The sequence below is a fragment of the Solanum lycopersicum genome, chromosome 11 (assembly GCF_036512215.1).
Source record: "Solanum lycopersicum chromosome 11, SLM_r2.1".
Taxonomy (NCBI): Eukaryota; Viridiplantae; Streptophyta; class Magnoliopsida; order Solanales; family Solanaceae; genus Solanum; species Solanum lycopersicum.
In genome coordinates, this window is record NC_090810.1 from 28,120,855 (window position 1) to 28,133,555 (window position 12,701).

The window sequence follows — 12,701 nt, forward strand, 5'->3', positions numbered from 1 at the left end:
GTGAAGAAATGGTCCGAGAGTTGTACGCATCCTACGTAGCGACTCTCCGATCAAAGATAGATAGCGGGCTGCCCCCACCAAACAGGCCCCACTGGAGCAGGTCTGAGTACGGGGCGTGCAGGTTGACATTTCCCTGCCTTCCATCCGCCGGTTTCTATATGGAGAGGGTGTTTATGCTACTTGGACCCCTCTCACTGCCGAGTTTAACTAAAGATGGCAGCTTGTTAAAGATGGCTCATTCCTACGCGAGCCATCGTTGAGAGAGACCACCAAGAGGTGGATGGCCCTGCACCTGTAAGTTGATGGAGTGGGTGCCGACTAGGTGACCGAGCCAAAGGGGGCCATTAAGAAGGCCAATCTCACTTTCACGGCGAAGTTACATGGGATCGAGCAGTATTGATGGCGGCGATGATAGCCGGGTTCGAGGTGGATTTCATGTTGCTTCTACAGGCAGTCATGCACGAGAGGGCTTTCAAGGTCACTACTACTTACCCTTTCCCTTGCATGATCTTTTCTCTATGCAGGTCCGCAGGTGTGCCTATATGGCACGTAGATCAGCTCAAGACCCCGCAGGGCATTGTTTACGTCGGCCTCATCAGAGATGCGGCCAATGAGTTTGCTACACGTAGAGGGCCCCATCCAGAGCTTCCCCCACTTGCTGATGATCTTGCTGATACGGTAGCCCAGGCCCGCACGGCTACGCAGGCGGCATCCACTGACACTACCCCAGTCGAGTCTATCCCGGGTAGTAGTACTGCCCCGAGCTCCCCTTGCACAGCCCCTCTACTGGAGCTGGTCCCGCTTGCTGGGGTCCAAAAATTAGAGGCGCAAATGGCTACACTTGTATCATATCCAGCCGTGGATGCAGAAGTCTATTACTGAGTCAGAAGAGCACCTAGAGCGGAAAATGGTCCAGTATACAGAGGGAAGATCGCTGAGGTTCACCAGCGCTTGGACGCCTTTGAGTTGAGGGTGCTAGCCCGGCCAGCCCCTCCGGTGCGGTCGACAGCGTTCGCAGATATTGACACGATCTTAGAGTCTAGGGTGCCTGAGTTTGAGGTCAATTCTGTCGAGCCTACTGAAGACACAGTGTTGGAGGCCCTATTCGCCACCTTAGAGATTCCACCACCTCCCCCTCGAGAGCATGCCAAGAGGCGTAGGGGTCGAGCAGAGGACGAGGCACGAGCACGGAAAAAGGAGCACCGTGAAATGGATGAGGTGTCCACTTAGAATGTATCGGAATGTATTTTATGAAAATAAGGTTTTACACATGTAACGACCCAAAGGGTCATTACTAATCTAGGCATGGTTGCAAAATTATTTCATACTTCGTCAAGATCTTCTTCTCTATCTTCTTTGAAAACGTCCGTTGTAATAATATGATGCACTGACCATATTTTCAAATTTATTAATTGTGGAATCTTGTTATGTTGGTTACAAATTAACATACGAGTATTACGCTTGATACTTGAAATTGAAGCTTGAAGAATAATCTTCTTTGATTCATCATCTCTGTCTACATTCTTTTCTTCCCTTAAACATCTGTCCATTTCAGGACGATCGGATTCCTTTGGTGTAATGTGCATCTAGAATGAAAAACTGTTGCACCTCATCCATTAGACCTTCATGCAACACGACTTTAAAGAAGAGTTTTATTTAGTAGAACATATATAGAATAAGCATATATACCTAACAAATAGTGTCGTACACCTTGTTTCTCAGTGTGTATAATCTTGTTAGTAACAATTTCAAGTCCCTTGTAAGCTTGCATTTTATCCGAGTTGATTCTTTCTCCTCAAAAAAGGGTGGCAAGGTCAACAGAGAGACGGAATTTTTCCGTTCATGTGGCCTTCATAATGAAGATCACTTTTTTCATTTTAAACTTTTTATTGTTGATGAAAGAATTCATTTTATCTACACCAAAAAAAAAATAGTTTATAATAGTGAATTCATAAAGTCAGACATTAAAAAATCTTGTAAACATAAATCTAGTGAGTAGAAACCTTGCTTGACTTGGAATATACTATCTAAAAATATAAATTTTTCTTTATGGTGGATATGAAAAATAAAATTACATTCATCTTTTATAGTAAAATCTACGTGTGGACTTATTAATTAACTTACAAATTTCATAATTACTGATATATTTTAGGATAAGAATGACTTTTTAAAAGCTTATAGACATGTCAACTTGAATATTTGTAATTATTATTAAATATATTTGATGATAAAGTTATTAGTGTACGTTGTTAGGAGATCAATAGAGTTGGGCCTTTATACTAAAAAGTGATTTCTTATAGACTTATTAATTAGTAAACTAAATTAAATATATATAAATTCATATCTTTTAGTATAAGAATAGTTCATTAAAAAATTTAGAGACATGTCACCTTAAATTTTGGCGATTAAGCTTAAATTATATTAGGATGATATTTTTAGATGTATATTGTTATGAAATCTCAAATAGTTACAAAACGATTCTACAAAGAACTTAATAATATGTCTGATGGAATATATTCAAGAGATAATGTGTCAAATCATACACTATTTCACAACACATCATAAGAGTTAAGCCTAATTGCATAAGAGGAAAGTGAACAATTATCTATAACTATTTCAATTAGGTGTATTCATATTAGCTTGTTCACCATATAATAATAGATAAGGACTTTATTGATATCCTCCAACACTTGAATCGTTCGCTCAGACTGACCATCAGTCTGAGGATGGAACGCGGTACTAAGGTCCAACCTAGTACCCAATTCCGCATGCAATGTTTTCCAAAACATAGAAGTAAACTGCGTACCTCTATCTGATATGATGGATAGTGGAACCCCATGCAATCGAACGATTTCTGAGATATACATCTTGGCTAACTTCTCGGCATTGTAAGTCACCTTAACCGGAGTAAAATGAGCAGACTTAGTTAACCTATCAACAATCACCCAAATAGAGTCGTACTTACCCATCGTCCTTGGAAGACCAACCACGAAGTCCATTGCAATCCTTTCCCACTTCCATTCAGGAATGGGCATTCTCTGAAATGTTCCTCCGGGCCTCTGGTGTTCATACTTTACTTGCTGACAGTTTGAACATTTGGCAATAAAATCAACAATATCCCGCTTCATTCTACTCCACCAAAAGTGTTGCTTTAGGTCACGGTACATCTTGGTTGAACCAGGATGTATAGAATACCTTGAACTATGAGCCTCTGTAAGAATAGTGTTGATCAAATCATCGACACGGGGCACACATACCCTTCCCTTAATTCTCAAAACACCTTCCTCATCGATTTGTGCTTCCTTAGCCTCTCCTCGCAATACCTTATCTTGGATTCTGCACAGTTTCTCATCATGAAACTGTCTTCCCTTAATCTTGTCAAGAAAGGAAGATCTTGCCTCCACACAAGCTAAAAATCCTCCCTTCTCATTTAATTCTAATCTCATAAGGTCGTTAGCCAGAATCTGAACTTCTCTAGCCAATGGGCGTCTAGAAGCTTGCAAGTGAGCTAGACTTCCCATGCTTCCCGCCTTTCTACTTAAAGCATCCGCTACAACATTCGCCTTCCCCGTATGATACAAAATAGTGATGTCGTAGTCCTTCAGTAGTTCCATCAATCTTCTCTGTCTCAAGTTAAAATCTTTCTGAGTAAAGACATACTGTAGGCTACGATGATCCGTATAGACCTCACACTTAACCCCATATAAATAGTGTCTCCATTGCTTTAATGCAAACACTACCGCGGCCAATTCCAAATCATGAGTTGGATAGTTACGTTCATGCTCTTTTAATTGTCTTGAAGCATAAGAAATCCCATTCTTCTCTTGCATTAGCACTGCACCCAAACCCGAATAGGATGCATCACAATAGACAATGAAATTCTTACCTTCCACTGGCAAGGTGAGAATGGGTGTAGTTGTCAACAGAGTCTTGAGCTTCTGAAAGCTTTCCTCGCACTCATCCGACCATACAAATGGAACATTTTGCTTAGTCAAGTTCGTCAGTTGGGAAGAAATAGAAGAGAATCCCTTGACAAATCGGCGGTAGAAGCTAGCTAACCCAACAAAGCTCCTTATTTCTTACACATTAGTAGGTCTTACCCAATTCTTCACTGTCTCAATCTTAGAAGGATCCACCATCACTCCATCCTTAGAAACCACGTGCCCCAAGAAGGACACTTCATCTAGCCAAAACTCACACTTAGAGAACTTGGCATAAAGCTTTTTCTCCCTCAACATTTCCAATACCATTCTCAAATGCTCCTCATGTTCCTCCTTACTTTTAGAGTATATCAGTATATCATCAATAAATACGATCACAAAGAGATCCAAATATGGCTTAAAAATCCCGTTCATCAAGCTCATGAAAGCAGCAGGGGCATTCGTAAGACCAAAAGACATTACTACAAATTCGTAATGCCCATACCTAGTTCAAAAAGCAGTCTTTGGCACATCCGTTGCCGGTATCTTCAATTGATTATAACCGGATCTCAAGTCAATCTTAGAGAAGACACAAGTACCTTGTAACTGATCGAACAAATCATCAATGCGAGGAAGAGGATACTTGTTCTTAACCGTTACCTTATTTAGTTGTCTGTAGTCTATGCACATTCGAAAACTCTCATCCTTCTTCTTCACAAACAAAACCAGAGCACCCCAAGGAGATGGACTTAGTCTAATGAAGCCTTTGCTCAACAACTCTTGAAGTTGGGCTTTTAACTCTCTTAACTCCGCGGGAGCCATTCTATAAGGGGGTATAGAAATGGGGCGAGTACCCAGTTCAAGATCGATGCAGAAGTCAATATCTCTATCCGGTGTCATGCCTGGATAATGCACGAAACTTAGCCTCATATGCATTGACCGACATCCTACCTTGCTCTAGGCTCAAGAACTCATCCCTTTTCCTATCCCTCAAAGTCCGGGGGATATACTTCTCCATAAACAAGCTAGAGAATGAGGTCCAAGTCATAGGTGGTGCCTCTGTTGGTTGACACTCAACATGTGACCGCCACCAAATTTTGGCATTTCCTTGAAACTGATAAGTGACAAACTCAACACCAAACCGTTCTACTATACCCATCTTGTGTAGTAGATCATTACAGTCAACTAGAAAATCGTAGGCATCCTCAGATTCAGCACCCTTGAAGACTGGAGGTTTCAATTTCAAGAACATACTGAAAAGTTTATGCTGATCATTTGTCATTATAGGCCCTGTAGTCAGACGAGGAAACGTGCCTATTTCCAATGAGGCATCCATGCGGGGAGCCGCAGTTTCCGCATGTTGTACCTCCGGAGCCTGACGTGCTGGTGTAGAAAACACTGGAGGCGTTTGACCTTGATCAGATAACCCACTAAAATAAGCAAGAACCTGATTGATCATCTCTGGGGTAGGTTGGGGAGGCAATCCCTTGTTCTGTACTTGTTCAGTTTCCCCTTCCTCACCCTCTCTTACTACTTCTTCAGTCGATGGAGGAGTCATTGCCCTAGTATCAGATGGGCTAGGTGCTCGTCCTCTTCCTCTAGAGGACGTCCTCCCATGACCTCTACCACGGCCTCTTGTCGCTACTCTTCCTCGAGCTACAGCCCCAGTGGGTGGCTCAGACGCTTCTTGTCTTGCCGATGTTGGTGTTGGCATAGTCGTTGCTCTAGTTCTAACCATCCGCGAAATAGAGTTAAGATGGTCAGATACCAATTTGTATCACCTAGATACAAATTGGATCCAAGTAATAGCATGAAAGAAAGAAAGAATGGAATTTTCCTAAAGTCTTATAGCCTCTTAAAGAAAAGTAAAGGTGTCCCCCTACCGTTCCTTAAGACTCTACTAGACTCGTTCTTGTGTGATGAGACCAACGAACCTAATGCTCTGATACCAAGTTTGTCACGACCCAAATCCGAGCCGCGACTCGCACCCACACTTTCCCTCCTATGTGAGCGAACCAACCAATCTAAACCTTAACATTTCAATATAATATCAACAGAAAGTAATGCGGAAGACTTAAACTCATTAATAAAACCAATTCAATAACTTTTAAAAACTCAACAACTATTATTATCCCCAAAATCTGGAAGTCATCATCACAAGAACATCTACTTCAAATTACTAAATCTAAGTGTTTCTAAGAATGCTAAAAATACATAAAAGCTAGTCCATGCCGGAACTTCAAGGCATCAAGACTTGAAGAGGAAGATCCAGTCCAAGCTAGAAGCATTAGCTCACCCTGAAATCCGAAGTGATGAAGACTGGCTAGAGTTGCGGTTGAGTTGAAGACGATGGCACGTTTGCTGCACTCCACAAATAAAAAAGAAGAAAACATAAAAGTAGGGGGTCAGTACTATAGACAAGAAAATTCGCGTTCAGAAAACAATAATCAAGAACGGAAAATTATAGCGACAATCGTTTTATTATTTCAAATGCGAGTGTTACAATCTCTATAATTCCTCTGAATTCGCCTTTTCAAATATAAATTCAAGGGCTCTAAAGCTTGTTCTTGAATCTATGATGAACTCAAACTTGAACTTTATCTTGATCTTGACTTTTATTTGAACTCAAGGGCTTCGAGCTTGTTCTTGAATTCGGTGGTCTTGATCTTGATCGTTCTTGAACTTGAATGCTTGAATTCTTAAACTTGTAGCTTTGTAGAGAATTAAATGGCGTTTGTACCACAGAGCTTCTCTAGCTTCTTGTTTAGAATTTTCTCCCTCTTTTCTGAATTATGAGGACCCCTATTTATAGTTTTAGAATAGAGGAGTTGCAATTTGAATAGGATTCCTTTCAGCCAATCAGATTGAAGTGACATGGCATTTGGGCTTTATGGAGCGGGCTTGTCATCTTTGACACATGTCATGATTCTATTGGTTTTCTTATTTGACTTGGCATGCCACATCATCTGCACACGTGGCGCCAAGATGGGCTCTAGAATGAGATGAGATTGGGTTTAACCAATTGGGTTCATCCAATGTAGCCCAAATCAATTAATTTAGACTTTAATTAAATCCATATTTATTGGACTTAAATATTTAACTCAATTATACAAATCCACAATATTTTTTTGGATTAATATATTTATGAATTCAACATAATTCGAATCATTTTATAAATTTATATTTAATAAATTTTAAATGATTACAAATGCCCCCTGCTTCAAGTCTTGTCGAAATATTTTATTTTTTAGAGACTAGGCTTGAAGTATTACTTACACGATATTTATATACCATGTATTTTAGCTTATTGGTATACACTTCAACGTAATTGAAACATATAAATGATATTTAGCTATCATATTGCCAACCTCCAATTATCCTTAGTCAATTAGATGTAAGCAAACAATCTAATTGTAGCATGAAAGGATTCTTTAGCCGTATTTTTTTAAAAAAAAAATACATTTATTTAATCATTCAATTCCAACTGTCATACTTCCTTAGGATATATATATATATATATATATATATATATATATATATATATATATATATATATATATATATATATATATATATATTCTTCTTTTTTTAGCAAAAAGGAATTATAATTGGTATAGAATATATATTCTTTTAATGGCATATTAACACCTAAAATAGAGTTACAATTGGTATTGGATTCCTCCACCGCCATTAACATCTATAAATAGAGGCCAGCATATATTTTTTTATTCTCAACACCAATCATCACGAGCTTCTTTTTCTCTCGCGAAATATTTTCGAAGTGCAATACGAGCCTACATGTATGTCTTTATGTATTTTTTTTACTTCGTTCCCTTTTTCTTATGTTTGCAGGTCCTGGGTTTATATATATATATATATATGCATAGGAAGGTATGTAATGGAGAGTTGTCTTGACACACACAAAAAAAAATTTGATTTTGAAGTGTGAAGGTATATATATATATATATATATATATATATATATATATATATATATATATATTATTTTTTTTAAAAAAAAACTTCTCCGCTTTAAAGATCACAGACTTGAGGCTAAACTAGAATACCGTGTAACGCTCCCGCTTTGAAAATAAATTCAAGGTGTTACTAGGTCCCGAATGCTTGATCAACTTGAAGCTTTAATAGGATACCGTGTAACGCTCCCGCTCTGAAAATAAATTCAAGGTGTTACAAGGTCCCGAATGCTTAACCAACTTGAAGCTTTTACTAGAATACCGTGTAACGCTCCCACCTTGAAGATAACCTCAAGGTGTTACAAGGTCCCGAATGCTTAACCATGAAGCTTTACTAAAATACCGTAACACTCCCGTCTTGAAAATAAATTGAAGGTGTTACAAGGTCCCGAATGTTTGACCAACTTGAAGCTTTAATAGGATACCATGTAACGCTCCCGCCTTGAAGATAACCTCAAGGTGTTACAAGGTCCTGAATATTTGACCATGAAGCTTTACTAGAATACCGTGTAACGCTCTCGCCTTGAAGATAAACTCAAGGTGTTACAAGGTCTTGAATGCTTAAATTATTCGCCCCTTCTTAATAACCCTCTCTTTCGAGTTTTATTTTCTTTCGTGCATTATTGTAAATAAACATTAACACTTTTATTTACTTCTTATTTTCTACAGTTTGAACAATGGTTTTCTTCAAGGATTATACTTGTCCATCTTCTAAACTCGGATATCTCATTGTTGGATCAGAGGGTAGTACGATGGAGACTAAGTTTTTGGTCCAGGAATCTTTTGTTGGTCGTTATGTTGATCAATGGCAACAATTGAGAAACACACTTTATATGAAAAGTTGGACATCTGAATACGATCATAAATCTAATAAAACCTCTAAAGTATGGTATCTTGAGAAACCAATTCCTCATCGTATAAACGTTGCGAAAACCTTTTCAAATTTTGGTCGCCGCTTGATTCAAGAAGAACTGCGTTGGGGAGACAATATTGTGGTTGAAGGTGAATATCGTTGCATTCCGGGGTACTTGGAATGGACAGAAGATGTCTTAAGCAAAAATGGGCAAACTCTAAATAATGCTTGTATTCGTGATGCTGTATTTGCTTCTCTTTTTACCTATGATCGGAACTCCAATATTATACAAGCCTTTTGTGAGGCTTGGTGCCCTCAAACAAATACATTACTTACATCTGCTGGGGAAACATCCATATCTCTTTGGGACTTGCATATTCTTGGTGGTTTGCCAATTAACGGATACCCTTACGAAGAAGTGATACCAAACTCCACTGAACTTACAGGATTTAATGATAAGAGGGAAAGATTTCTTCCTCGAACTTGTGAATATATCTTTGCTGCCTTTCATCACCTTAAAGAGGAAAATCATGGTAATATGGGAATCTCTTTCAATGAATGGATACAATTTTGGTGCAAGAAAGATCTCAAATATGAGCTAGCTCCCCCAAGAAAAGAGAAGAAATCTCGGCGTCTGTCGTCTACTCATAATGCTACAGGCGAAATACCTACTGAGATAAATACATGGTCAATTACTCAAGAGATGGTATTTTCTAAGCTTGGAGCGAAACATCAGAAATATGAGACTTATCTGACAGCATTTTTGTCATGTTGGTTATGTGCCTTTGTACTTCCGTCTGAGGAAGGAAATTTCATTCGACCTGAGACTTTCAAGATAGCGAGTTTAATGGCGAGCGGTAAAAGGGTTAGCCTTGCGATTCCAATTTTAACAAGCATATATCATGGCTTAAATAAAATTTCAAATTCTTCACAGTTGGACCATGTAAGAGTTTGTTTTCCCATTCACTATGTCTATGGTTGGCTTGCTTATTATCTCAAAACACACTATCCGCTTACTAGTGGACCTTCTTTACCACGAATGGTGGTATATTCTGGAGAAGGTGCTGCAAAGTATTTTTACAAAGATGAGGCAAGAAAGCGTGTTCATCGGGGGGAGAACATTGTATGGAATGCAACCATGCTTAGTAGACCTAACCCAACTTATTATATTGATGATGAAAAATCATCAGAGTTGGATCAAGCATATTTTATGAGCATTCGTTTTAATTATCTTCCATTGAGGAGGGGAGGTTCCTTTGTCATTGAGTCATATAGTCCGCACCGATTTAGTCGCCAATTTGGTTTCCATCAAGATAATCCTGGCTATTTAGAAAATGATATTCGTTTTGAGTCACTTGATGAAGGCCTTAGATACTGGCGCATTTGTGTATCACGTGTGACTATGTCTAAAGCGACATTTCCTCCTGCGGTAACTTCCGCAAAGAAGCTTTACACCACCCAATATTCATCTTGGTGGGTGAGGTCCTATGGAAAGTTTCTTGAGGATAATTTGGATGTTATGGTGGAAAAAGCTGGGTCAGAATTCGTTACCCTTCTAGAAGACAAAAGTCAAGATATCGAGAAAACACTTTCAAAAGTCAAGACACCACTTGCTCCCCAACATCAAAGTAAGAAGCTTAATTTTTCTAAGGCATCTAAGAAAGAACTGGTTCATACTCCTACCAATAAAGAGAAATCCCCCCAATTTCTCTTCTCTAGTAAACAATCCCTTCAAGAAACAAGCAAAACTAGCAAGGATCGATGTTGGAAGAGGAAAAGAATTGAACTATCTGGGGCTGAAATTGTAGAAGTCCGAAGTGTCGATAATCCTTCTAGATCATTGACAATTCAGAATAACAAGGTATGTATATATATATATATATTTTATATTTATTTATTTATTTATTATTTTTTAAAAATAAATAAATAAAATGAAATGACCTTGCTAAACTGCCCCTTTCGTTTGTAGGTTGATGCTGATGGACATTTACAAGGATCACCGCATGAGAGGCCACAAGTTAGCGAAGAGTCTACCGCAATATTGAGACCTAAGGCAAAACCAATTTCAAATATCGAGAAAGATCAAGAGTCATCGTCTACTTCTCGTGGCCAAACTTTAAAAGGGTTGGCTCCTAATTCAAATGAGCTTTCTCAAGTTCTTCCCAAGATAAATGGTGCTATGTCTGTCTTCGAAGGAAGAGGTGTGGTGTTTAATCACAAAAGAAAGTACATCTTGGGTCTTTGGGAAGAAATCTGTAGAAAACTTTCCAGAACTTCTCTAAACAATATTTCATCTTACAAAGATGATATTTATGAGATTTTCAAGGAGATGAGTGAGATGAATTTATTAGATCTTTCACCATTAAAAAGCTTGGTAGATTCTCTTTTTGATCATGCTACTTCTTATGATCAAGAACACTCTAATTTTGTTGACAAGGCGCCTGAAGATAGGAAGATAGAACTGCTTTCCAATGCCAAAGAGCGTCTCGAATTATTCAAAGTAGAGGAATATGAGAAGGCAAAACATGTCTCTTCTAGCAAAAAATCGCTAAAGAAGGTTAAGCGGAAGCTAGCAACTTTACAAGGAGAGCGAGAGGGTCTTGAAGCTGTTTTAGACGCTGCTAAGAAGAACGTCGAGGAGATTCAAGCGAAGATTTTAGCTACGGAAGATGAGATATCCTCGTATGAGAATATGAGTTTATTAACGCTTGAAGATTCAATTCGCATGGAACAGAAAAGAGAGTGCTTGGAGGCTAGTCGACAAGATTTGACCAACTACAAGTTACGCTTAGATTAGACTTTTTTTTTTATACTTTCGATTGGTCGTTATTTCTTGATTGCAAGCTTTTATTAATTCAAAGTCATGTCGCATTTTCCATGTCAATATTAATGAATATAGCGCAAGTTCCACATTTTTATTTAGTTTGCACATTTAAACTTGACTTATGAATTTTGTGGAATCCGATGCTTCAACTCGTAACAAGTTTTAGAACCTTTAACTTGTAAATTCAAAAGAAATATAAAGGTTTGATCCTTCCATAAACCCATCAATACTTCGTACAAGTCTAAGATTTGATGAGACAAAAGATAATATACATATCGCTTTGACTTTTCTTTGAATTTAAGTGGGAACTTTTTTTTATTTTTTTGACACTCATGCAACTGAACTTAGAATATGGTTCTAAGCGCCTACGTACCTCAATAAAGAGGATCAAGTCACAACGTAGTTCTGGGTGTTTGAGTGATTTTTTTTTGTTTTTGTTGTGCCGTACACAGTTTATACTCTTGCGGGCCAGGAGTGACATGCAGTTTAGGCTCGTACCTTAAGGAGCATTATCTTTCTTCAAGGATAGTATCTCTTTAGAAATTTGGCATTAATAGGACCGATCCTTAAGCCATCAGCATCAATAAGCTTGTAAGCACCATTTGAATATGCTTCTTGTACAACATATGGTCCATCCCATTTTGAGGTAAATTTGCCCCCAGACTTGTGCGAAGTAATGATGGGTCTTCTTACCACGAGAACTTGATCTCCAACTTGAATGCACCTCAAGCGAACCTTCTTATTAAAAGCACGAGATAGACGAGCTTGATAACATTCAAGGTTTTGTTGGGCTTGTAACCTCTTTTCATCAAGTGCTTCTAACTCAGCAAGACGCAATCGAGCATTTTCTTCCTCAGTGATCCCTTCTTGTATAGCAAGTCATAAGGAGGGTATTTGACGCTCGAGTGACAGGACTGCTTCAACTCCAAAAGCACGTGAATATGGTGTTGCTTGAGTTGGTGTGCGATATGTTGTCCTATATGCCCACAAAGCTTCTTCCATTCTTTCATGCCAATCCCGTTTGGATTTGGAGAAAACTTTCTTGAGCAAGTTGCATAGAGTCTTATTGAATGCTTCAGCAAGACCATTAGCGGCAGCATGGTACATAGAAGATTTACGCTGCTTAAAGT